Source organism: Myotis yumanensis, unplaced genomic scaffold, assembly GCF_028538775.1.
Source record: "Myotis yumanensis isolate MYYU_CA2020_CCGP unplaced genomic scaffold, mMyoYum1.0.hap1 SCAF_17, whole genome shotgun sequence".
Taxonomy (NCBI): domain Eukaryota; kingdom Metazoa; phylum Chordata; class Mammalia; order Chiroptera; family Vespertilionidae; genus Myotis; species Myotis yumanensis.
Genome location: NW_027223768.1, coordinates 35246466 through 35272454, shown reverse-complemented (window position 1 = coordinate 35272454; position 25989 = coordinate 35246466). Strand labels below are relative to the sequence as shown.

Genomic DNA, 25989 nt, shown 5'->3' with positions numbered 1-25989 from the left:
GCCATGACAAACACAGGTTACGGGAAGCAGTGTTTTAAGTGAATGGATAACATTCAATGGAGAGAGTTAAAGGGAGGAGGAGGGGCAGAGTGAGCTAGCACCGAACCTACAGGCAAAGTCCAAAGGGGAGCACTGCCACCACCCTGGGCCCGAGCCCTCAGCCCGAGAAGCTAAGTTCAGTTTCCACAAGACCAGGCTCCTCCCCAGGCGAGTTCACACCCCAGGGTCAGGCCACCGCTCAGCGCAGAGTGGGGCTGAGTGGGGGGGATTCTTCCACCGCCACCTGAAAAAAGTCCGACCCCCCTCCGCCCTGCCCTGGCGTGTGCTCAGCCTCAGGGGCAGCCACCACCCTCAGCAGTGACCAGCAGATGTCAAGGTCACACCTGGGAGGCGGGTTCCATGGAGGCGGGGGGAGTCCCCTTTTCCTCTAGAGGTGGTGGGGGTCCCACCGTCCCCGAGAGAGCTCAGGTACTCTTCAACTCACTGTCATCTATCTGACTTGGGCCCTCCATACTCCACAGCAACAATGCCCAGGCCAACCAATTCTGTAGGCGGTTCCATCTGCTCTAAGACCATTCCCTTCTTCCTTGAACCCTCTGCTCCCTGGCTTCCAGGACACGGAATATAATATATGTTTTATATATATTAAAAAATATATACATTATTATTTAATGTATAGTCCACTTGCAATTGTTGTTGTTGTTCCCCACATCCTTCTTTGTCCTCCTCTTCCTCTGTGCCCCTCCGAAATGCTGGTGTTGCCTCAGGATTCCTCTCTCAGCCCGCTGTTCATGCACCGCCCTCTGCTTGGGCAACCGCATCTGCTCTCTCTCCTATTCACACACTCACGTGTAAATGACACCAAATGTGCAGCTCCTCTCTGGTCTATATGCCCACCTAGACCTCACACCCAAATGTCCCAAAGTGAACTATCACCTTCCTGCCTCCCTCTGGTTCCCCACATGGTGAACGGCCCCACCCGGTCACCCACGCTAGAAACCCAACAGTCATCCTGGATTTCTCCTCCCTTTCACTCCATATTCAATCATCGAGGTCTACCAACTTTTCCTTTTCGATACTTCCCAAATCTAGCCCCTCCTATCCTAAACGCTGCAGTCCTAATTAAATCCTTATCTTCTCTCATCCGGGCTATCACAACCTACTAATCTTTCCCTCTTTAAGGCTTTGTCCACAGAGCAGCCAGAGGGCCCTTTCTAGAGAGTAAATCTGATCATCACACTCCCAGGTTGACCCCCTTCAAAGGCTCTCTGATTCCTTTACAAGGTCTTAGTCATGGCCAGCACCTCCCTCTCGTCTCCAACCACTCATTACCAAGCATTTGATACCTCCCTGATTTTGCTTCTACTCCTGGGTATGCCCTTCCCAACACTGACCGACTCCAACTCCCTCTTCTCAGACTCGGCTCAGACATCATGTTCTTCAGAAAGCCTTCTCTGAACCCCCAGAATGAACCAAGGGCCCCTTCTTTATGCGCCCAATGGCAACTGTACATCTCTCCAACATAGTTATAAAGTATTTTATTCAAAATTAAAGGTGTATGGGTCTGTCACCCCCACTAAACTCCTCAGGTTCCAAATTCACTTCATTTCCACTGCGAAAAATGTACTTGAACTGGGATATAAGGGCCGAGTATTTTGGTGGCAAGAATTGCAGACATGGAGATGGGTGGTCAGAATGCAGGTGGGGACCTTCAAACACAGGACTGGGTTTCAACTAATCAGGCCAGGTTTGGCATCCCTACAGGCAGGTGGGCTGACGGACCAGAACGCCACACCAAGTGACCTCTAGCTCTGGGAGTCTTTAAATCCCTTCAAGCAAGTTCCTCAGAGGACTCCAAGCCAGGCTATGGCCCCAGAAGGAAAGAGAAGGAAGGTCTGAGAAAAATCCCACAGGCCCAGTTCCCGAGGCTCTTCCCAGACTGGAATTCACAGGAGGAAAGCTGAGCTACCCCTATGGAACCACCATCCATTCCCTGGCTCCTGGCCAGCACAGCTCCAGACTGTCAGCTCACGCCAGGGGGCCACGCTGAGAGCTGCTCCTTGCAAAAGGCTCAGGGCTGGGCTCACTCTGATGCCAAGGGATCCACTGTGAGGAGGCAGGACAAGCAGCATCCCCCCCAGGACCAGGAGAGCCACACCCAACGTGGAGGGAAGGTTCGGAGCAGAGCAGCAGCCAGGCACAGGGGAAATCAGAGGGAAAGCGGGAAGGCAGAGCAACCAGGCCCAACAACAGGGAGCTGGAGCGAGCAAGCAAGGGTCTAACTCAGTGGTTCTCAACCTTCCTAATGCCTCGACCCTTTAATATAGTTCTTCATGTTGTGGTGACCCCCAATTTCATTGTTACAAATTGAACATAATTAAAGCATAGTGATTAATCACAAAAACAATATGTAATTTTAGATGTGTTTTCCGATGATCTTGGCGACCCCTGTGAAAGGGTCGTTCGACCCCCAAAGGGGTCGCGACATACAAGTTGAGAACCGCTGGTCTAACTGCATTTTCCAGGAGGAAGGGCAGTGCAGAGTATTTCAGGAATCAGTCTCAGTTTCCTGCCTCCCCCTTCCCTAATTCTGTTCCCACCCTGGCAGCCTCCGCTGGGCTGACAACTTAGAAACTGCTCTCCTCCCTTAGTCCCCAAGGGCTACTCAGGATTCTGTAACAAAGCAAATATCCACGTAGGTCCCAGGACAGAGGTGGGTGGAGAAGGGCCTGGGCCGCTGCTACTCTGCAGCCCATCCACGAAGAGGTGGTTGGGCCAGTACTGCTGTGTCACACACCGCTGGGTGCACCCACGCGCTGTGTTCTAAATGAATGACACCCTTGGCCACAACAAAAGAAGTGAATGGCGCCTCCGGAGTTGTGCACCCTGGTGGCCCTGTCTGTGTTCGCTTCTTAGTTAGTATCCATCTCTCAGAGAGCAGATGGAAACCATATGAAAGGTGATGTTAGCCAGTTTCCTTTCACCACCTGCATGCACGGCTTGCTAACAGTCGTCCGCATGCGCACTCTCTTTCTCTGCTTACCCATTGGAAAGAAAGCTGCAAACACTTCACCCCTAAATAATTCAGCCTGAACCACCTAAGAACTAGGACATTCTCCTATATTAACACCATGCGACCCACAAAACGGAACACTGACACAGTAACATTATTTAATGTATAGTCCACATGCAAATGTTCTCAATCGTCACTTGGGAAGTTTTTCAAACATGCAAATTCCTGGTCCCTCTCCTGGAGGGTCTGACTCAGTGGAGTGGGCCCTGGACTCGGAATGTTGCTACCAGTAAGCCCCTCAGGAGATTCAATTGTGCAGCCAGGTTTGACCCACTCACTAGGGTGTCAGAACTCCCAGGAAGACCAGGGGGGACTGTGGAAAGGAAGCCCAAAAAGCACCGGTCAGCTGGTGAAGGAAGTGGACATGCTTAGGGCCAAGCAGGTCGGTGCCAGGGTCTATGCCGCACCAGGCACCGAATTCAGTCCACACAGCTGCCAGTAGATGGCTGAAGGCTGGCGGGGGAGGAAATGGGGTCAGGGCTGAGCCGCACAATGGTTCAGAGTCAAAGGGTGGAGAGAAAGGAGAGGCACTCCCTCCAGTGAGCTGGTTCTGCTCCGTCCCCGAGCCAGAGAGGGCGGGCCCCGGGGGGCCAGCACTGCCATCCAGCCGCTGTGGGTGGACAGGGCTTCCTGCTGTCCTGCTGGAAGGAACCACCATATCGGCGGCTCTGCTTTGGATGGCCCAACTGGTCTGGGTCCTCTTCTGTCTGTTTTCTGAGCCACAGGATTGGATCCCAATGGGCATTGAGTACCGGCTACATGCCAGGCGCCATGCTAGACTTAAAAGTATTCAGATGAGCTTATGATCTAGCAAAGGTGAAGGACATATCCATAAATGTATCGATCCCCCTCCTGGGGCACAAAGCAGGGAGGATGTTTTGACCCATCTTCGCTGGGCAGGGAGAATGGAGTGCTATCAAGGTGATGAAAGGCACAGAGGGTTTCAAGCCCCCGGCCACGGCATCCACCTTTTAGTACTTCTTACGAAGGAAGAAGACTCAGTTTTCCGACTGCCTGGGGAGCATCTCCTCTCAAGGACAGAACCAATCAAGGGGGTTGGGTTGGAGGCCAGAAGGATGTAATCCTTTTGGCTCCCAGAGTTTTCTCTTCAGAGAGAATCCCTGCCCCTATCCAACCCCCGAGATCCACACTTACCCATACGCAAAATCCCACCGGCTTTGCAGCCAGGGACCCCGCCCTCAGCCCACACACCTGCGGCCCTGCTCCACCTCTCCCTCCCACAGCCCCAGCTCTTGCAGGGAAGCTCAGCATATGCTGTGCCAGGAATCCAATTCCTCCAGCAGGAAGGTATACCAGGAAGGTCAGTCCTGGCCGGTGTGCTCAGTTGGTAGGAGCGTCATCCCGTATACGGAAAGGTCATGGGTTCCATTCCCAGTCAGGGCACATACCTAGATTATAGGTTCGATCCCCGGCCCCAGTCGGGCACATACGGGAGGCAACTGATCCATATTTCTATCTCGCAATGATGCTTGTCTCTATCTCTTTCTTTCTCTCTCTCCCTTCCCTTCTCTCTAAAAATCAATGATTTTTTTTTTTTTTTAATAAAAGGTCAGGTAGGCCAGCTCCCTGGCTCAAACAGATATGCATCTGACCCCTGCTTCCATAGTAAATACCTACAGGTTTTATACAGCTTCTCTGATGTCAGGGCCATCACTGAATCACATGCACTAAGTCTTCCTCTTTTCTAACCTACATCCTCTCTGTTAGTTCCAAATGTGTGGAGACAGAATAACTGCCTGTGTTTTCTTCTCACTCATACGGCCCCTCTCTAGTACCTTCTTAGCCAGATTACAGTGGCCTCACATGGCTCAGTCTTTCCTACTGGAACTTATCTTCCATCTCTCCCTTCCCTAGGCCTGCCCTGGACTTTCCATCAATTTGAAGCCAAAGCGGATACAAGAGTTAGTAGAGGGCTCTCTGGGTCTGAGGCGAGCAGAGGGCCAGGGGCTAGGAGGCTGTGTGACATGGTTAGATGGAGTTTGGTTTGCACGGAGAGCCCTGGCGTTCCCAATCCCGGCTCAGAAACCATCTGTGCAGTTGGTTCTGGTGACACACACACACATAGAATCCCCAGAGAGCATAGCTCCCACCACACACCCTGCAGGCTGGGGATCTGAATATGAAGAAAGCCAGGGTGGAAGAGGCGAGGCAGCTCGTGGCTCCTCTCAAAACTTTCCTTCCTAGAGCTGACGATTTCGATGGCAGCGCCAGGGACCAGGAGCTGGCAACCAGCTGAATGGAACCTTTTGCGAAAAGGAAAGAAAGGTCTTGGCAGCGTGTGGATCTCTAACCCAGGAACCAACCCATGAGCCAGAGCAGCCACATCTCCTCTGTCTAGTCCACTTCCTGCTTTCTCCCCGCCACCACCACCTGGCCGTCACCACCCCAGCCTCAAGAACCAGCCCTTCTCGTTCAGATCGGCGGGGTTTCCTCCAAAGAGCATGGTGGGTAGGAATGTAAACAGGTGCAGCCAGTAGGGAAAAACAGTATGGAAGTTCCTAAAAATATTAAAAATAGAACCATTGCCCTCGCTGGTTTGGCTCAGTGGATAGATTATTCGCCCGTGGACTGAAGAGTTCCTGGTTCAATTGGAGTCAAGAGCACAAACCTCAGTTGCAGGCTGGATCCCCAGCCCTGGTCTGGATGTGCACGGGAGGCAACTAATCGAGGTGTCTCTCTCACATCAATGTTTCTCTCGCTGTCTCTCCCCCTCCCTTCTACTTTCTCTAAAAATCAATGGAATATATGTCCTCTGGTGAGGACTAACAAACAAACAAAAAGCATAGAGCTACCATATGATCCAGCAAGTCCTCTTCTGGACATTTATCTGAAGAAATCCAAAACAGTAATTTACAAAGATATACGTATACATCCCTTATTTGATTGCAGCATTATTTCCAGTAGCTAAGACACGGAAACAACATGTGTCCTTCAACAGACGAATGAATGAAGATGTGGGACATATAGACAATGGAATATCACTCAGCCGTAAGAAAAGATGGGCAGACCACATGAGGACACAGAGAGAAGACGGCCATTTACATGCCAGCAAGGCCTCAGAAGAAACCAACCCCGCCGACATCCTGATCTTGGAGTTCCAACTCCAAGACTGCACTGGGCCCCAAACACTGGCCCTTGCTGATGTCCGGAGCTCCGACGAACCACTGGCCCTGCTCTAACAACAGGTCTGCAGAGAACACAGGCCCTCGGCCCACCTGACTGCTCGCATATCTGGAAAATGAAACGCACTCTTCATTCTGCCCTGTATTCCGACACAAGCTGGACAAGAGGCAATCCTTGCTGAGAATCGATCAACTCCCGGCACTCACACACAATCATTTTAAAGCTTCACCAGGGATTGTGTCACCGGAGGAGGTGGCTCTTGCAAAATAACCCCCTGAAGGCACAACCGCTGGCACGAGAGGACACACTCCTGGACACACTCCTCGTTATCTTGATCCTTGCATACCATCTCTATGTCCTGCAAATGTTAAATGCTAACTATCCTGTGCCCACCACTGTGAACAAAGCATGTGTCTATCTGCTTTGTTCTTCATTCCATCTTAGAGATTTCTCCACTTTGCTCTCTCCCACCTCTTTAATCTACTACCAATGGATTTCATGTGACCCTACTTATGTTTTTTTTTTTAAATTCTAAATGCATAAAAAGAATTGCAAGACTGCCCTGGCTGGTGTGGCTCAGTTGGTTGGGTATCGTCCCATGCACCAAGGGGTTGCCGGTTCAATTCCCAACCTGGGGTGCCAGTTATGGGCTTGATCCCCATCATTGATGTTTCTGTCTCTCTCTCCCTTCTCCCTTCCTCTCTGAAATAAAAATATATATATAATAATAAAAATCAATAAATAAATATAAAAAGAAAAGGATAACACATAGGATTCCACTCGTATATGGAATATAAAACAAAAAAGTAACAAATGAACTAACAAAACAAACAAAAAACTCATAGACACAGACAACAGAATGTTACTTACCAAAGAGAAGGGGGTGTGGGGAGGGCGAAATGGGTAAAGCAAGTCAAATACATGGCAATGGAAGGAGACTATACTTTTGGTGGTGAGCACAAAATAGAGCACACTGGTAGAAATTATAATATTGTACATCTGAAATGTATGTGTTAACCAATGTTACCGCAATAAAAAATAACATTTAAAAAAATTTTAAAAAGAAAAGGAATTGCTTCCAGCTTCCTCAGCCTTCCCGAGAAAGGCGGTAGGACAGGAATGCGAGGTAAGAGGAACTCCCTTTCGAATCCTGGACCCCAGCTGAGGGGACCCTGAAGGAACTTCTTCACAGACAACTTTCGAACCAGCACCACCCCCTTCAGAAAGAGAACCCCGACATTTCCCCAAGAACACCTAGGAGACCCTAGTCTCTCCGAAGGTACTGGAAGCCCCATGCAGTGGAAGCCCTCTGGGAGAAGGACGTAGGAACACGGGTGCAGTGCGGGAGGGATGGGGACACAGCAGCCTCTCTAGTCATGGCCTCTCCACCTGCTCTCCCTTCCTCAGGGCCTCAGCTTCGCTTCACGGGGCCATTTGCCTCCTGCAAACGCGAGCTGCAAGGCCCAGACTGCCGCCCGCCCGTCACCTCCCGCTGAACCTGCAGACCCGCTTACCCAGCTCATGCCCCATGGAATCCAGTTCTCCAGGATTCCTTCTGGGGCTGGGAAAACACCCTGCAGGAGACCAGCCCTTTAGGCAGAATCCAGCAAGTAGGTCACCACTGTTCCCATCCAGCTGAGCACCGAACCAGGACAGAACATGCTCAGCCTGGAGGACTCATGGGAGAGGAGAAGTAGGAAGCAGCACGGAGCCCTGCCTGGTCTGGCTCAGTGGATAGAGTGTTGGCCTGCGGACTGAAGGGTCCCAGGTTCGGTTCCAGTCAAGTGCACAGGTTCAATCTCCAGCGCACAGGCATGCAGGAGGCAACTGATCAATGACTCTCTCTCATCATTGATGTTTTTCCTCTCTCTCTCCCTCTCCCTTCCTCTCTGAAATCAATAAAAATATATTTTAAAAAAAGAAGAAGCAGCAGCAGCGGCGCAGATCCACCTCACAGTCAGGTTCAGTGCTCAGGTTCAGTTCTGACACCCCATGTCCTCATGTGCTGGGCGGGGCTAACCCATCAGACTCTCAAGGAGCAAGGAGGCGCTTTAAACACGGTCCCACCCTACGCAAGGGAGCAGGATGCATCTAAGGGTAACTGCAAAGGCATGAGAGCCCTGGCCGAGGTGCCTCTCAGAGTCTCATCCTGATACACCAAGGGTTGCTGGTTCAATCCCGGTCAAGGCACTTACAAGAATCAACCAATGAATGCATCAAAAAGTGGAACAACCAATGGATCTCTCTCTTTCTCTCCCCTTCCTCTCTCTCTAAAAATCAATAATTTAGGGGGGAAAGGCACTGGCCTAACCAGAATGCACCACACAACGCCAGTGAGACCATCCTCCAGCACATCCTCGCTGGGGATCAATGCTCTGATTTGTAGGGAGTATCGCCAGTTCATTCAATGATGACAATCCTATGGTTGTTTTCTGGTAGCACCTTTCTTAGACATCCGGACGGCTGTCTCTCTTCTCCACGACAGGGTCCTCCTGACTTTCAGAGATGCAGAGAGTGAGGACCACTACGGGTCACCAACTTTGCCCTGGGTATCACACTGGAAAAGGGCTCAGACAGCGGGCACTCAGAAATAATAATCTTGTCCCCCGCCCTACACTCTCTCAACAAGCACACACTGGGCACAGGTGTGCCCAAGTCCTAGGACAAGAAGGACCCAGGGAATGAGTTCCCAGGACAATCCTACACACAGAGTAGAGAAGGTGGGGCCAGCAGCTCAGTGTGATGGTGGTGTCCATGGGGAGGGTGGGGCAATTGCCTATCAGCCCAGGTTGGAGGGCCAGTGGGCAGGGGACACACTGTGTGGGAGGTGGGCTGCTGCCAGGGGGGCAGCCACCTGCTTGGCATGGAGGAGGGTGAAAGATAGTTGAGCAAAAAAAGTCAGCCAGCCAGCCAGCCAGCCATGTGAACCTCCGAGAAGCTGAAGATCAACTCCCACACCATGCCCAGGGCAAGCTCCTTCCCTCCCCCTGGGCAAGGAAGCTCTGCCCACTGTCCCTCCTGCCACCAGTTCCTAAGCCAGCTATCTAGACATGTGGTCTGATAACAGAGAATATCTTCAATTAGCGCTAACTCCCCAAATCAAAAAAAGCCCTGATAGGGACCCAAAACCATGGTGACCACACAAACCTGCACAGTGCACACAACCATTACCGTACCCGCACCCGCGCCCCCCCCCCCCGCCCCCCGCCACACACACACACACCCTCCAGCTCCCTCCCTCCCTCATCAGCTCCCTGAGGATAGGAAGCTAGCCTGGAGACCACCAGGTCTCCATCCTACTGTCCCTGGCAAAAAAGTCTGAAAATAGTAATGGAAGGTGGAACCCAGAAGAGAAAGGAAACAGGACCTTCAGCTCCAGGGCAGCTCTGGGCCTTCCCAAGCAGGCCCTTCCCTGCCCACAGTGCAGTACATTGAGGGCAGGCCAGGCGGAGAGCGCGAGGGAGCAAGAATGCCAGGGAGGAGGCCCCAGACAGAAAGCCCAGGAGGCCCTTGCCCAAGGCCCTCTGTAAGTCAGGGCTGAGAGCAGAAGCCCTGGGGTACCCCACAGAGCAGGAAGGGAAAGAAAAGAGATGCATCTTCAAGCCCAGGAAAAACCGGACAAACAAAACACCACCCAACACCTGACACTAACTTACACAGGGGTGTTAGAGGGAGGCCTAGGTGCTAGTCCCTCCCAGGGCCATCTGCATTTGAAAAGCAGAGTGTCAGGGGAAGAGCGCCCATTCTGGTGGGGTAAGAGACATTTCCAGAGGCGCTGGGAGGAATGATTCCCGAAGGTGGGCTGGAGGATTCCCGGGGCAGGCTGTGCCTCTCCATGGCCTCCCCTGGTCTCAGCCCTTGAAGCCCAGGAATCTCTTGCCCCTCCCCCCATCAGGCAGCTTGTCCTTTTAAAAGTCACTGGCCTCTCCACTCCTTGGCCTTGGCTGTGGTGAGCCGCCTGACCCAGGCAGCCACCAGGCCTTCCCCAGTAGCCAACCAGCTCCACTCCACTCTTCCTGGTGGCCGGCCGGAAGGACAGCCTGCTCAGGGCAGCCTAGGACACTGAATCCAGGGGGAAACCAGGGATTCGATTTTACCAAGGTCAAAGGAGAACCCCACTGGGGAAGCAGGGCCTAACAGGATCCCCCCAGACGGCCTCTTAGTGTCCAGAATCCCCAGACTGCAGGGGAGGGAGTTACCTAGATCAGTGATGGCGAACCTATGACACGCGTGTCAGAGATGACACGCGAACTCATTTTTCTGGTTGATTTTTCTTTGTTAATTGGCATTTAAATATATAAAATAAATATCAAAAATATAAGTCTTTGTTTTACTATGGTTGCAAATATCAAAAAATTTCTATATGTGACACAGCACCAGAGTTAAGCTAGGGATTTTCAAAATGCTGACACGCCGAGCTCAAAAGGTTCGCCATCACTGGTCTAGATGGAGGACTGGGGAGGGGGCAGCAGGCAGTGGGCCTGAGGTAGGCCTAGAGCTATCAGCCCAGCTCGTCTGCCCGTACAGCCTGGTGTAGACTCCCGTGCCCTTTTTCCCAGGCCACCTGCCTCGGGGCCTCAGGAAAGCCCTGGGTGCAGCCGGAGGCACCTTCCTTGCCCTCCTGCTTCCTCTCTCCTGTTTCCACCCCAACTCAAGATCCTCGGAAGCCTTCCCTGGCCGACCCTTTCAAACGCTCCTTACTTGTCTTCCTCTCCGTGTCTCCTTCACACTCTGATGCTGTGCGTGTGACATGACTGATTAAAATGCAGGCCTGGTGTCTGCAGCCCAAGAATAACCTTCCTGCCCTAAATGGCACAGAAACCATGTTTGCATCTCTTTGCATGAAGGAGTCAAGAAGATGTCTTTTCTAAGTAGGAAGTGATCTAGGGGGTGGGGGAGGAGAGCCCAGAGTCAGGTCAGTTGGTCTTACTGTTGCTCTGCACATGCCTGATGCCTTTCTCTCATCTTCTGTGCCCCATTTTGCACAGGGATTCCCCAAGGGGGACAGAGGTCCCCCTAAGAGGGAGGCAAAGTAGATACTCAGCAGAAAGGTGAACCAGCTGCCCACCTGGCACAGTGTCGCCCACTCACACTCCACCAGCCCCATCCTCATGGGGCCCTCACTCATGTAACCCCCACTCAGGGTTTACCAGGGTGGCAACCGTCAAGGGCCATTCTCAGCAGGTATTAGCCTACACACTGGGCACCCGTAGGCATATGTGGGAGCTGACCATCTACAGGTATCTTGCCGAAATACCATGACCAGGACCATAATCACCATTACAATCAGTCAAATTAGTCCCTCCAGTGCTTGTCCACCATCAGTGACTGAAGTATTTGGTGAAAGGGAAAGAGGACCAGGAGGCAGGGAGAGGGGCGAGAGGGGTGGGAGGTGAGTATGAGCATCACAGAAATGAAGGAAGGAAACAGACCTATTGTTTGCCTCTGGAATGTTGTGCCAAGTGCTGTTTGTTTAATCCTCACAACAATCCTTACTAGTAAGTGTGGATATTATTAGCCTTACTTTATGAACGAGAAAACTAGAAAACAGGAAAGGGACTGAGTAAATGGTTCAGGGTCACACAACTAGCAAATGAAAAAAATCAAGAGTAAAACTGATATTTGTTGGAGGTCACAACTCAGTATTTTTCTCATCCTGCCGAAAAACCCAGACCTTTCACATTTTACCAAATGTTCAAGCTGATATCAAAGATTATCCTGGTACACCCCCACTTCCTCCTCCCACACCACAAACACTTCTTTACCCTCCCCAGCCACTCAGAAAACAAGCAAATAAACAAGGGGGTGGGGGAATCCGAGTCCAGTTTTACAGAGTAGAGAACAAGGACCAGAGGGGGAAATCACCGTGTGAGTCACACAGCTGCTCAGTGGCAGCAGTGAGACTAGACCAGAGGTGGGCAAACTTTCTGACTCGAGGGCCACAATGGGTTCTTAAACTGGACCGGAGGGCCGGAACAAAAGCATGGATGGAGTGTTTGTGTGAACTAATATAAATTCAAAGTAAACATCATTACATAAAAGGGTACGGTCTTTTTTTTTTTTTTTAGTTTTATTCATTTCAAACAGGCCGGATCCGGCCCTCGGGCCATAGTTTGCCCACGGCTGGACTAGAAGCAGGTCTCAGACTCTCACTCCAGTGCTCTTTCCACACTGAGCCACGACCAGTCTGTCGTGCCCATTCTCAAAATCCTCCAGAGAGCGGGATCCCCCAGCCTTCCTGTGTCAATCTGTCTCAAGTCAGTCCACTGCTTTCCAAGCTTCTAATTACTTTGATTAAGTGAAATATTAAGCATCAAAAGGTTATTATTCCTTTTTCTGACCTGAATGATTAAAACTTCACTAAGAATTTTTTTTATTAATTTTAGAGAGAGGGAGAGAGAGAGAAACTTTGATCAGTTCCTTCCCGTACGTATCTCCCCCCCCCCCCCAAACACACACACACACAGACATTGAACCCACAACCTGGGTATGTGTACAGGATGATGCTCCAACCAACTGAGCCACACCAGCCAGGGCGTTCACTTGCACTTTTTAGAGCACAGCATGGTTACCTCGGGGTCAGGGACCACACTGAATTCAAGTTTGTATCCCTAGGGTTTAGCACAAACCTGCTATTGAAGGATAATACTAAAAGAATTGTAACCACCACCATTTACTGAACCCTTGCTACGTATCAGGCACTGTTCTAGGCAGTTCATTAATGAATTCATCCTAGCTAATAAAGACGGAATATGCAAATTGACCATCACTTCACAACAAAGATGACAGTGCCCATAGCCAATAAGGAGGGAATATGCAAATTGATGCGACAAAGATGGCGGGAGCTGGGCCGGGAAGCTTCTGCCCCGCCCCGGCCACTCCGGGCCTCTGGGCAGCCCGAGAAGGCGGAAAGCAGCTCTGGGCCGGAGCGAAGGAGGTGCTGGCAGCCAGGGAAAGGAAGGCCTATTCTTGCATGAATCTTCGTGCATCGGGCCTCTAGTTTTATTTATAAACAGCCTTGTTTTCTCCTGGTACAATTATTTTCCCCATCTTCCATATGAGAAAATGAAAGCACAGATAAATTAAGTAACTTTCTCAAGGTCAAACAACTAGTTTGTGGAAAAACCAGAAATTGGACCCAAGAAATCTGACCCCAGGGCCAACCTCTTAACCATATGCTGAATTTATATGCCTGTCCATTGAATGAATGAATAAATGTGAGAATGACAGAGCAGAGGTACTGAACATATTTTGTTGTGTTTTTTTTCCAACACGGTATTTATTTAATCCTTACAACAAACCTGCCAAGTTAGTTTTTTGCTTTGTTTGGTTTTGGTCTTGTTTATCCTCACCTGACGACTTGCTTAGAGAAAGGGAAAAAGGGAGGGAGAGAGGGAGAGAGAGAGAGAGAGAGACATCAATTGGTTGCACTCTGCATGTGCCCCAACTGGGGATCTAATCCCCAACCCAGCTATGTGCCCTGACCAGAAATCAAACCAGCAATCAACTGAGCCACTCTGGCTAGAGCAGCGGTTCTCAACCTGTGGGTTGCGACCTCTTTGGGGGTCGAACGACCCTTTCATAGGGGTCGCCTAAGACCATCGGAAAACACATCTATAATTACATATTGTTTTTGTGATTAATCACTATGCTTTAATTATGTTCAATCTGTAACAATGAAATTGGGGGTCACTACAACATGAGGAACTGTACTAAAGGGTCGCGGCATTAGGAAGGTTGAGAACCACTGGGCTAGAGCTTAAGATGTTTTTGTTGGACCGACAATTAACCACCAATGAATGAACTCAGCCTATATTATCCATAGAGTTATCACTAGAGTCCTTCTTAAACTTTCCTTGAGTTCAGTCAGAGTCTATGCACAAGTAATTTCGTGATCTACCAGTAGAGAATCACTATCAGTAAAATACACAAGATTGGCTTAATTTATTCTTAGTGAATTAAGTTCTTCCAGAACATAAACTCTAAGAAGACAGGGATTTTCAATGCATAACTCATGAATGAAAACCAAGCCTGCAACCCAGGCATGTGCCCTTGCTCAAAATCGAACCTGGGACCTTTCAGTCCATAGGCTGACTCCCTATCCACTGAGCCAAACCGACCAGGGCTAAATGAGTTATTTTTAAACATTACCTAACAGACCTGCATCCCTTTGTGATCATAGCTTCTTCCACAGATGACTTTAAGAACTTTCTGTTGTCATTTGGTTCTCGGGGAAGCCCCAGCTCATTCAGAACTTGGGCCTCATTGACTTTTTTCTCACAGGTCCCTTCAGTGAAGCACAGGGGGAATCCTGGCCTAGTTTCAAACTTCAGCTTTTCTTTAATTAGTTGTACAATCTTAGGCATGTTTCTTAATTTCTTTTATTTTTTATTTTTTTGATAATCCTCACCAGAGGATATTTTTTCCATTGCTTTTCAGAGAGAGTGAAAGAGAGACAGGGAGAAGGAGAGGGAGGGGGCGGGGAGAGAGAGAGAGAGAAGCATCCATGTGAGAGAGAGACATTGACCCATTGCCTCCCACACTCGTCCTTACAGGGGATGCTCCCACCACTGAGTCACACTGCCCAGGTCATGTTTTGTAATTTTTAGTTGGACTCTAAACCTAATATAAATCTCAGTTCTCCCAACTATAAAGGGGAAAGACAATTCCATCCTCACCCATTTCCTCCAAGGCTGGAGAGAGGGAGAAATGAAGATAATGTTTTAAAAGCTACCGGTGGATGAACACTCGATGCCAGTAGCTATCCTCTTCCCTTTCTTGGTGCTTGATTCTTTGTTCAAGTAGTTCCTTTTCCCCTTCCCTATTGCAATCACCTGCAACAGCACAGTCAAAATTGCCCTTCAAGAATGAGAATGGCCAACCCCCTGGAACCACTTTTATCTTTCCAAGTTCCTTGTATCTATCTTTCCTCTTAATTAAAAAAAAAAAAAAAAAATCTGGCCCGGCTGGTGTGGCTCAGTCTTTGAGCGTAGACCTGTGAGCCAGGAGGTCATGATTCGATTCCTGGTATGCGGGAGACAGCCAATTGATGATTCTCTCTCATCACTGATGTTTCTCTCTCTCTCTCCCTTCCTCTATGAAATCAATAAAAAAAATAAATATATCTTAAAACCTGCCTTCTTGAAGTCTAGAGTGAAAATATGACATCCCTGGTTATAAAGTTGGGTTTTTTTGGAGAAAACATAGGTGCCTATCCCCAGGTTCCCCTAATCTCCAATCTGCAAACAATCTCTCCTTCCTTGGTCAGAACGGCGTGCCTAGTCCTGTGGAAGACACAACAGCGCGGCAGGTCAGAAATGTGACAGAGGCTCTGCTTCCAGGAAAGCAGGGCTCTCCCCAGAGGTCTCAGAAGTTGGCTCCATCGCGACTCTAATCTCGGTTCAGGGTTAGTGTGTGACCTGAGACAGGAAGAGCACACATTTCTTCCTTCTAACTGGCCGGGTAAACTGTAGTATTTCCTCAAAATAGAAACTCCTTGGTTCTGCACTCTTCTGCCACCTTACGCCTTCTGCTTTGCTGCCAAGAGCGCCAACTAGACTTCGAAAGAGAAATAAATCTTGGCTGGAAAGGATGCCTCCACACAGGCTTATTCCTGGTGGGCACGGACAGCCAGCCGTGTGCAGGGCACTCTCATCCCTGGCACCTCCTCCACTGGGAAAGAGGAGATAACGTCAAAATCTAACCTTAGATTTCTAACCTCCAGCCACAGGGCCAGAAACCGAGAAGAAGGCACAAACATAGTAGGAAGAACCACTGAGAAGAAACACTGCCCAGGAGGTTAGCCTCGCAGTGACTAAGGTTGGCTAGGGTTGAGAAAGGTCGAGGAGGCAGGGAGTTGGACAATGTTTTCAAGGGACGGGGCAGGAGTAGTAGAGTTAAAGGGGGAGGACAAGAGTTTCTAGAGAGGTAAATGAGCTTTGGCTTCTCTTTGAAGTAATATGGAGCCTCTGCCAGGTAAGACTGCCTCCAGGAAGTTCTCAAGAGGAGGAAGGAGTGAAAGGTTAAGGATTCCTTCAGCCATGAGCTCTCTATTCTGCCTCAGGACTATCGAAAACCCCTCTCCTCTTCTCCATACCTCGAGGGTCTCTACCCCAAAGCACAAACGATGCATTCTGGGTCCGTCATCTCTAACCAGCAAGGAGACGTGGGGGAGTGAATTCCATCACCAAAGTTCGGAGAATTTGCCAGCAATGAAGCCACCAATGGGGTCTAGCAACCGTGCGACTTCCCATGGAAATGATGCCCAAGGCCCTTTCCAGTTGTAACACTTTACGTGATCATTGGAAATGCAAGAATCGTCTTTCATTTTAGAACACAGAGATGAAATAAAGCAGGTACAGAAATACCAAAACACAAGATTTGCCTCAATTATCCCACGGCCCCCAGGGCCCAAATCTCTTACTAGAGTTGCCCAGAAGGGAGCAAAATTACTTGATTTGATTATCCCCAGTCTTGTCCTTATGCTGAGGCCAAAGATATGACTGAGAAAGCAGAGAAAGACCTTTAAGACTGGAGCCCAAGGAATTCACACACATGTGCCTCAACCCTCAAACAACTGGGAATTAAGGAGATGCTATGCCGGACTGGGGCTGGGCCCCTATTCTTAAGAAGCTTGTTATCAAAAGTACGTTCAGCCCAGTGGTTGAGCATCTACCTATGAATTGGGAGGTCACCGTTTGGTTCCCAGGCATGTGCCTGGGTTTCCAGCTCAATCCCCGATGTGGAGCATACGGGAGGCAGCCGATCCATGATTCTCTCTCATTATTGATGTTTCTGTCTTTCTCTCCCTCTCCCTTCCCCTCTGAAATCAATAAAAACTATTTAAGAAAACAAAGTACGTTCAGTCTGGTGACATTTCACGGGCATTCAAGTCAAGGGACCCAATATGAATGAATTCTGCAACTCGACTGCCCCTTCCTGCTCTCCCAAGACTCAACGTCCACCCATAGTACCATCAAAATGATGAGCAAGGGTGAGACTGCCTGCTTCAAAACCCTCCTGTCATTTACTAGCTGGCTGACATCAGTGTTAGCTATTATTATATTATCTGCCAGCTCAGCACTCCCCTGTCTATACACAGCAGCCAGCCTTTGAGGGGTGTATGTCTCTCCCCAATTTCCTACAAATGTCATTAAGCAGCCTTTCTTTCCCTCTCAGTTCCCATCCTGCCAACCTTATTTAAAGAGAAATACCGAAAGAACAGTTACCTCAGTACTGTCACATCGCTCTTCGCTTAGCCGGAAAGGAAAGGTTCCAGAACATTCTCCTCCAACGCCTCCCCCAACTCCACCCCACCAGCTCTCCCTCCCTTGTTACCAAGGCTAAACTCAGGATGAATAACTGACATTTGTATGGTACCGTGCAGTTTTCAGAGTACTTTTGCATACATGATTTTATTCAGTTCATAGCAAGCGGTACATTTCCCCCTTAAAATAATCCGGTGGGCCACGGTCATTATTTTTTCCCATTTTACAGATATACAAACGAAGGCATAGATAGGTTCACAGGTTGTCCATGCTCACACAGTTAGGAAATAAGTCACACCAGGACTCCAGGCCAGGCCTCCTGACACGGAACCCACATCATCACGTCCAAGGTCACATCCTGGGAGCCTGAGGAGCCTAAAGTTTAGGGCTAGTTACAAACCCCCACAGGGAACAGGGATCCCTCATTTGTCTCCCGACTGGTCTGAAAAGAGCTGAAGGAACTTAGACACGAGGCCCAGGTGAGATGAGGGAACCACAGAGTGGGAACCAAAGGCTCACAGGTGTGGGAGATCTACTGGGGCACCACTAGGTCATGGCAAAGACCGTGGGCAGTCCAGGCCGCTGCCACCTCAAAGGAGCAACAGAGAAAAGCCTGAGGCCTCCCTCACCCCAGCACACCCTGCAGGCCTCCCTCACCGAGGCTTCCAGGGAGCGGGAAATGGACAAGCTCCCTCTGGCCAGGGCTGCAGAGCTTGATCACACACACCCATGCACACTCGGCAGTAAATTCAGAGCCATGGAAATGCAACCTGGGCTCACCCAGACCAACGGAGCAGCAGCCACCACTCCTCCGATGCTGGCTGCCAGGCGGAGCTATAAAATGTGCCTCGACTTAATTTTTCCATGGACACCATCCCAGACGGGACTGCCAGGCTCCGGAGGAGCTGCAATTCTGAAGCCTCAGAACCACTCAGTTCTGGGGCCCACGGCTGGAGTTGGGGAGGGAGGTGTATTTGGGGGCTGGAGTGGCCACCCCCTGGGCCATTTCTCTTCCCATATCTTTCCAAGGTCCAGCGTGGCAATAGAGCGAGTTTTCATTCAGGGACGGCTACTGGGTTGGAATTCCGTGCAAATTGCTTACATCTGCTTGGCCATGCCCCAGTCAGGTAGTTTAGAGAGAGGAGGCGCCCTGTTGGCCCACTTTTGGGAGCAGGAGTAGCTGTGTGCTACAGAACCTGGGGCCATGCTGGGACCAGCCAGCCCAGGGTGCAAAATCCTCCAATGGAACAGAGAAGAAAACATCAGGGCAGCCGGAGACAATGGATTCCATCCCAGGCTGGTTGGACAGGGACAGGGACAGGGACAGGGCCAGGGAAACCACAAAGACCCCAAATGGGGGTGGAGATGCCAGGAGAGAAGGTTGGCGTGAAGCAGCCAGAGCAATGGCAGATTCACCACACACACCACACAGCCCTCAGCCACGGAGGGTGTGTGCACGCACTCACTTCTTGCACGCAGGACCCTGGACCCTGCCAAGCCCCTGAGCTCCCCACCCAACCCCACCCCAACCCAGCTGGGCCGCCGCCCCCTTGGGCTCCCCGCTGCTGCACGGCTCCCCAGCATCAAAGCCACCGCTGCTGGGAGCTGAAAATGACTGACAAGTACAGGCCAGGAGAGGAGCCCTCTCGCCTCCGGAGGGCCCGGAACTGGGGCCTGAGGGTCCCTCTCCCTCTCCCAGGATTTCTCCTTTTGCTGCAGGATCCTTATAAGGGAGAAGCCAAGTCTACCCTGCGTCTGGCTTAAAAAAAAAAAAAAGTCTATATTCCCCAGGCTGGATGATGACTTTTCACCCACTGCCCGAGAAAGCACCACCCCCCACACACACCCCCACTCCAGGGCAGCTTTGCTTTTTATTTCTCATCTTAAACAAACAAACCATGGGTCGGTTCCGATCGCCTAGCAGCTGGGAGCTGGGGAGTGTGTTGAACGGGGTGGGGAAGGCCCGGGAGCTCGAGGTGCCCGAAACGGGCGGAGCGGGTCGGAGACCTGCGCCGGCTGCGAGCGGGAGCTGTCGCCCTCCCGGCATCCCGGCTCGGCCCACGCGGGCACCCCCGGCTCCTGCCATTGTGGCGCCGCGGCTGCTGCCCTGCCGGAGGGGCAGCCCTTGACCTCCGCTCCCGCCACGCCGGGCCACCGGCAGCCCCCGGGCGGTCGCTCTGCGCCGGGCGTGCGTCCTACCTGTGCTCCCCGCGGGCTCCCCTCCAGACCCGGCCGCGGCGGCGGCTCGCCCGGCAGCTCCCGGCCCCGCTCCGGCCGCACAGTCCTCCGCGCGCTCCTGCGGTCGGGAGGCAGGAAGGGGCGCCGGGACCTGCTCCGGGGAGAGAGTCCTCGGCCCCGAGCGTGCGCAGCCCGCAGTCAGGCCACCCCGCGGGAGACAATAGCGGGGGCCGCGAGCTCGGGCAGAGAGGCCATCTCCCGGGGACCCTGCGCACTGCACGGCGGCGCGAGGCGGCCAGACCGGCCCCGGGCGCGGGACAGGGCAGCACAGGCGCGCGGCCGCCCCGGCCCCGGCGCCCAACTCGCCGAATCGCAGCGGCAGGCGGGGCGGGCCCGCAGCTCCGACTGCCCTCCGCCCCTCCCCTACCCTCCCCTCCCTCCCCTTTTTCTCTCTCCACCCCTCCCCTCTTGCATTCCCCTCCCCTTTCCTCCCATCCTTCCCCTCCCCTCCACCTTATCCTCTCCTCCACCTCTACTCCCTTCCCAGCACCCTCTACCTCTCCCCCGCCACCTCCCCCTCGCCCCTCTCCCCTTCCCCGCTTCCCTACTCTCTTCTCCCCTCCTGCCCCCTCCCTCCCGCCAGTGCGCCCGCAGGAGAAACGCGCCGGCGGCGAGTTTTGCTTGCAAAACCCTAGAGCCAAGATTTCCACTTCCCACTCGGGTGAGGGTTTCTGCAGACGGTTGTTCCTCTTCCCTTGGCACTGTGGCAGGTGCATGCCAAGTCATTCTGCTGGAAATGACAGCGTTTTGAGGTCCCTTATCGGTTTGAGGAATGTCCCAAATCCTTAGGAGAGCGATGCCCGAAAGAACCCCTCCTTGAGGTCTGAAGTCGAGGTGGGGGCCTGAGGAAGCTGTGTCGGCGGCGGGGTCACAGAGCCTCCTTGGTTTCTCTGTGAGCCCAGGTGCGTCCTGGGACCTGAGCCTCAGAGAATAGCCATCAACAACCCCAGGGGGGAGGGGAGGGGAGGGGAGGTGGCGGGTCCTCCAACCCATCTGTGGGAGGAAAAAACCCTCTTTCATGCAGCATTAACAATTTGACTCTTGAGCACCTTTTTTTGAGTGGTGGTCTCTAGAAATTTCCAAAGGCTACACCCAAAAGAAACCAGTAGGTGGCCAGCTCCTCGTTTGCATTTGGTTTGCATAATAACTATGATCTCAAAGTACATTTTTCTCAAACCATGAATCTTTGTTTTCCCCCAGGACCCTCTCTCCTTTCTTGCCAGACTATGAAGATCAGCACCTGGTTCTCAGCTCCCTCCTCTGCAATCCCCTTCAGGTATCCAGGGTCTAAAGCAGTGGTTCTCAACCTTCCTAATGCCGCGACCCTTTAATACAGTTCCTCATGCATAGTGATTAATCACAAAAACAATATGTAATTATATACGTGTTTTTTCGATGGTCTTAGGCGACCCCTGTGAAAGGGTCATTCGACCCCCAAAGAGGTCGCGACCCACAGGTTGAGAACCGCTGGAAGAGCTCCTAACCTCCTTCAGATGCCCAGGACTCGCCAGCCAGGGTCCCCTCGAAAACATCTGCTAACCTTCCCTTCCCTGGCGTCAAGGAAATACTTGCTAAAGTGCAACCATTAGTCTGTGTGGGATTCACCAGCGTTTAAAAACAAAACAAAACAAAACACAGGTGTCAGAGAGGCCTTTTAAAAATATCCTCATTATTATGAAACTGCAACAAACTCAACACAATCCTTAGATTCACAGAGTAGTAGAACTAAAGGACTCCAGAGCTCAGTAAAAGGATAAGTGTTGGAAAGGGAATTTGAATGCCCAAAGGAAGTCCTACAGAGGGGAGAAAGCAATTAAAAAGCGACTTCACAATTCAGAGGATTTATTGGGAAATGCTTTGTTCTCGTGTAAGATGAAATCTGGGCAAATGCAAAGGACCCTTAATTGCAAGCAACCCTGAGTGAACCAATGGGAGGGGCAGAAGTTTCTCTTGAGCCTGCTGCTGAGGTTGCTTCTGACTCAAAACAATCTGCACACACAGAGGCACATCTTGGGGTGACTGGTTCTGAACCTCCACATGAGTGCAGGTTGGGAGCTCAAGGCGGGGGCGGGGCATGACAATGTTCACAGTGCAAGATCAAAGCTATGCCAGGAGTGTGAGAGCCGGGCTGAAAAGGAGAGGGCAGATACAACAGATAGTTAAGAAGTCACATCAGTAATAGATGATAATGTATTGAATGCAGGGAATCGGGGAGGGGTGGGAATCTAGAATTACTCCCCACCTTAGGAATTGGTGGCAGGTGATGCCGCTCACTAAGCAGGGACTGTGGTAAAGCAGAGACCAGGTGGTGGGGAGCAATGGTGAGTTTAATTGTGGACATGTGGGGTTTGTGGCATCTACAGTATGTTTAGGTGAGGATGTCTAGGAGACAGTGGATTTATGAAACTAAGCTCAAAGTGGAAGGGTGGACAGGGGATATCAGTTTTGGACTCTTCACATTATAGGCGGTCAGCAAAGTTATGGGCATAGGCGAGGTCACCCAGGTGGGCAGATAGAGGAAGGAAGAGGCCTGCAAAGGAAATCAAAAAAGCTAAGAACTATATGACTTCGCTCATATGTGGGATATAAAACTGAAACTTGTGAACTCAAACAGCAGCGTGGTGATTGTTAGAGGGAAGGGGGTGGGAAGTAGAAGGAGGTCCTAGAATAAGGTGGCAGGAGACGAGTTGACTCTGGGTGGTGGGCACACAGAGCAATATACAGATCTTGTAACATGGAAACCCACACCTGAAACCTATATGTTCATGTTGAACAATGTCACCCCATCAATTTAATAAATACATATTTTTAAAAAAATAATAAATCAAGGATAAACACCGAGGTTGATAGAAAAACAGAGACCACAGCGTGTCAGAAAGGAGGGTGGGAGAAAGTATTAGGAAAGAGACTGGAACAGAAGCGCAGCAGGAACAGTCAGGAAGACAGGGCTGAGAATGGCCCTTTGGATTGGCAAGAAAGTCCCAGGACCAGTGGTGGGAGAACAGTCATCGTGACACCAGGCTCCGGGGGGTTAAGGAGCGAAAGAGACACATGAATCTAGACCACTCCTTCCAGAAACTGGGCGACCCACGGGAAGGAGAAAGGTGAGGCAGTGATGGGGGAAGGCAGGATCAAAGGGAAGAGTTTTGTTGTCTGATTTGTTGTTGTTGTTGTTCAGATGGGAAAGGCTTAAACATGCTCATATGCTGAGGGGGATGGAGAGATGATTAATGAAAAATGCCCCAGAGGAGATGGGATCTAGGCACGGGAGGGTGGAGTTGCCTGTGCTGTCTTTGGGAGGAAGAATGCATTTGTGGTAGACCTAGAGGTTACAAGTTGAGAGAAGTGGTTGCCACCTGACAGTCTCTAAGTCATCTCCTGGGAGAGAAGGGGTCAAAATGGGATTGAGCATTAAGGAAAGTGGTTAAGGTTAAAAGAGCCACTGAAAGGAATGAGTGGTAGCTTGTTAGAGGAGTGGGATTGTCGGCAGAGCTGAGGATATGGCTGGGATGGGATATGTAGTGGTTTCAATATGAATATTTTTATCATTTTCTTCTGCAGATCTGGGAAGTCAGTGTAGAACGTTAAATCAGGGTTGGGGGTTGCAGAATAAATACAGTTGTAGGATAAAGGGGAAAGAGGGCTCCTGACAAAAGAGGAGGTGCCCAAGGAGGGACATGAAGCTGAGGAAAAGCTGTTAATGTCAAAGGGGGAGTTAGAAGCCGGGGGGCCACCACAAGTGTTGCTCCCTCCAGCCTTCTTTCCAACACCCCAGCCAGAGTGATGTTTCTAAAGCAAACACCTGCTTCCTTGCTGAAAACCTGCTAACATATAGCTCCATAAATGCAGGGAATTTTTACTTTGGTTTTTAAACTTCTTTAAACTTTTCTAGAGCCTCGCACAGTGCCTGGCACATAGCACGTGCTCAGTAAAATTTGTCAAATGGGAGGCTCCATAGAGCTCTTAGCAAACTTCTTAAGAAAGGCAACAAGGCCTCTCACAATCTGCCCCTTGCTTCTCACTCTGGACTCAGAGGACAGAGCCTTCTTCTTGTTTGTCCTTCCGTCCTCAGAACAGCACCTGCCATGTAGTAGGCAGTCCATACATGTGGGTGAGTAAGTAGCTCTCTCCTGCATCCCAATGCAAACTTCATGCTTTGATCTTACTGAACTCCCTGCAGTTCCAGGAATATACGCTATTCTCACCAAGGGGCCTTCTACAGACTTTTCCCACAGCCTGGAAAGGGCCTCCCACCGCCAATTGCCACCGCTATCACCCTGCGTGGCTGTGTTTCTACATGGCAGGCAGAAGGATGGCCTCCCAGAGGAGGAAATGTCTGCTTCCCACTCCCTGGAACCTGTGGCTGCTGTTAGGTGACCCAGGAAAGCGGCGGCGAGGAAAGCAAAGAGAATCGAGAGAATCAGAAAGAAAAAGGAGAAGTTTATTTGCGTTCTCGGGCGAGACCCACCGGCCCAAAAGGTGGGGCCAGTGAATTTCGCGACTTCAGGGAGGGAGGGACATCTCTTTATTCAGGTGTTTGGTGAGGGCGGGGGCCTGAACTGAGGAAGTGCCCGCAGCAGGGATCATCACACATTCAACTGAGGGAGTCTCGGCCGCAGGGGGTGGGCGGCACATTCAGGAATGGGTCAGTATCTTGTGCGGGGATCTCTGTGAACTTCAAGGAGAAGCAGGTATCTGTGTCTGGCACGCTGACCCGTGAGAGATTCCAGATCTGTGAGAAATTCCAGAGGAAGTCCATTGTCTCATCCCATGTCCGCATGTATCCGATCCCGGGCTCCCTCCGACCTAACAGCTGCTATCTTAGGCAGTGAAAGGATTGTGCAGATGTGATTAAGATAAGGACATTCAGAGGGAAGATTAGCCAGGATTACCCAGGTGAGCCCAATCTAATCACGTGGGTCCTTAAACGCAGAATCCTAGTACCTTTGCCAGTTGAAGTCAAAGGGAGGTGTGATGCCCTGGCTGGGTGGCTCAGTTGGTTGGAGTGTCTTCCTGTGCACCAAAGGGTTGCAGGTTTGATTACCTGTCAGGGCACATACCTAGGTTGTGGGTTCAATTCTCAGTCGGAATGTGTGCAAGAAGCACCCGGTTGACGTTTCTCTTTCTCTCTCTCTCCCTATTTTTAAAAAAATCAATCAACAAAAACATATCCTTTGGTGAAAATTAAAAAAAGAGGAGATGCCCTAATCAGTTTGGCTCAGTGGATAGAGTATTGGCCACAGACTGAAAGGTTCTGGTTTTATTCCAGTCAAGGGCATGTACCTGAGTTTCAGGCTCCGCCCTGACCCGGGCCCTGGTTGGCAGGGGGTGTGCAGGGGGCAACCAATCGATGTTTCTCTCAGATTGATGTTTCTCTGTCTTTCCCTCTCTCTTCCACTCTCTATAAAAATCAATGGAAGGGAGGGGGGTAAGAGATCAACCGAAGGACTTGTATGCATGCATATGAGCATAACCAATGGACATAAGACACTGGGGGGTAGGGGAAGCCGGGGTATTGTCAAGGGCGGGGGGAAAAAAAGGACACATATGTAATACCCTTTGTAATTCTTAAAAAAAAATCAATGGAAAAATATCTTCGGGTGAGGATTAAAAAGGGGGGCGGAGGGAGATGTGATGATGGAAGAATGGTAAGAGAGATACAGCATTACTGGCTTTAAAGTTGGACAATGGAAGTCCTGAGCCAAGGAAAGTGAGCTATTTGTAGAAACTGGAAAAGGCAAGGAGACATTCTCCCCATGAGCCTTCAGAAAGGATCACAGTCTGCTGGCATCTTGATTTTAGCCCAGGGGGGCCCGTGTTGGGCTTCTGAAGCTGTAAGATACGTTGTGTTGTTTTCACCCACTAAATTTTCAGTTATTTGTTACAGCAGCAATAGCGAACTAATACACCCTGCAACTAGTTTTCCAGGAAGCTTCCCCAGATTGTCTTCTAAGGATGCCTACCCACCCCCGGTAGCTGCCTGGATTGTAGCACTAATCATAGCGTTGTAATTGTTTGCATTTTTCCGAATTGCAGAGGGCATGGAAGAGGGAGGTAACTGGTCTATAAGCTCCTTTAGGACTAGGACATCTCTGTTGGGTTTACCTTTTCATTGCTAGGCCTACTTCATCGACTGATGCAAAGTTGGTGCTCAATAAGGACTAGGTGAATGAGTGAATGAATGAAGGTTTAACATTCTACACCCGAGAATGACCTGGCTAGACAATGGGGCACTTGAGCATTTATGACTCTGGGGGTAATAACAAG

At 50.7% G+C, this 25989-nt stretch overlaps 1 protein-coding gene across 1 annotated transcript in view; it reads right to left on the bottom strand.

Annotated features, from left to right (window-relative positions):
- Positions 1-19936, bottom strand: part of PIK3C2B (phosphatidylinositol-4-phosphate 3-kinase catalytic subunit type 2 beta) — a 73781-nt gene extending 53845 nt beyond the window's left edge. Inside the window, 1 exon segment of the mRNA XM_070397181.1 lies at positions 19684-19936. The gene's annotated coding sequence lies outside the window, so the exon portion shown is untranslated.
- Between the last annotated feature and the right edge of the window lie 6053 nt (positions 19937-25989).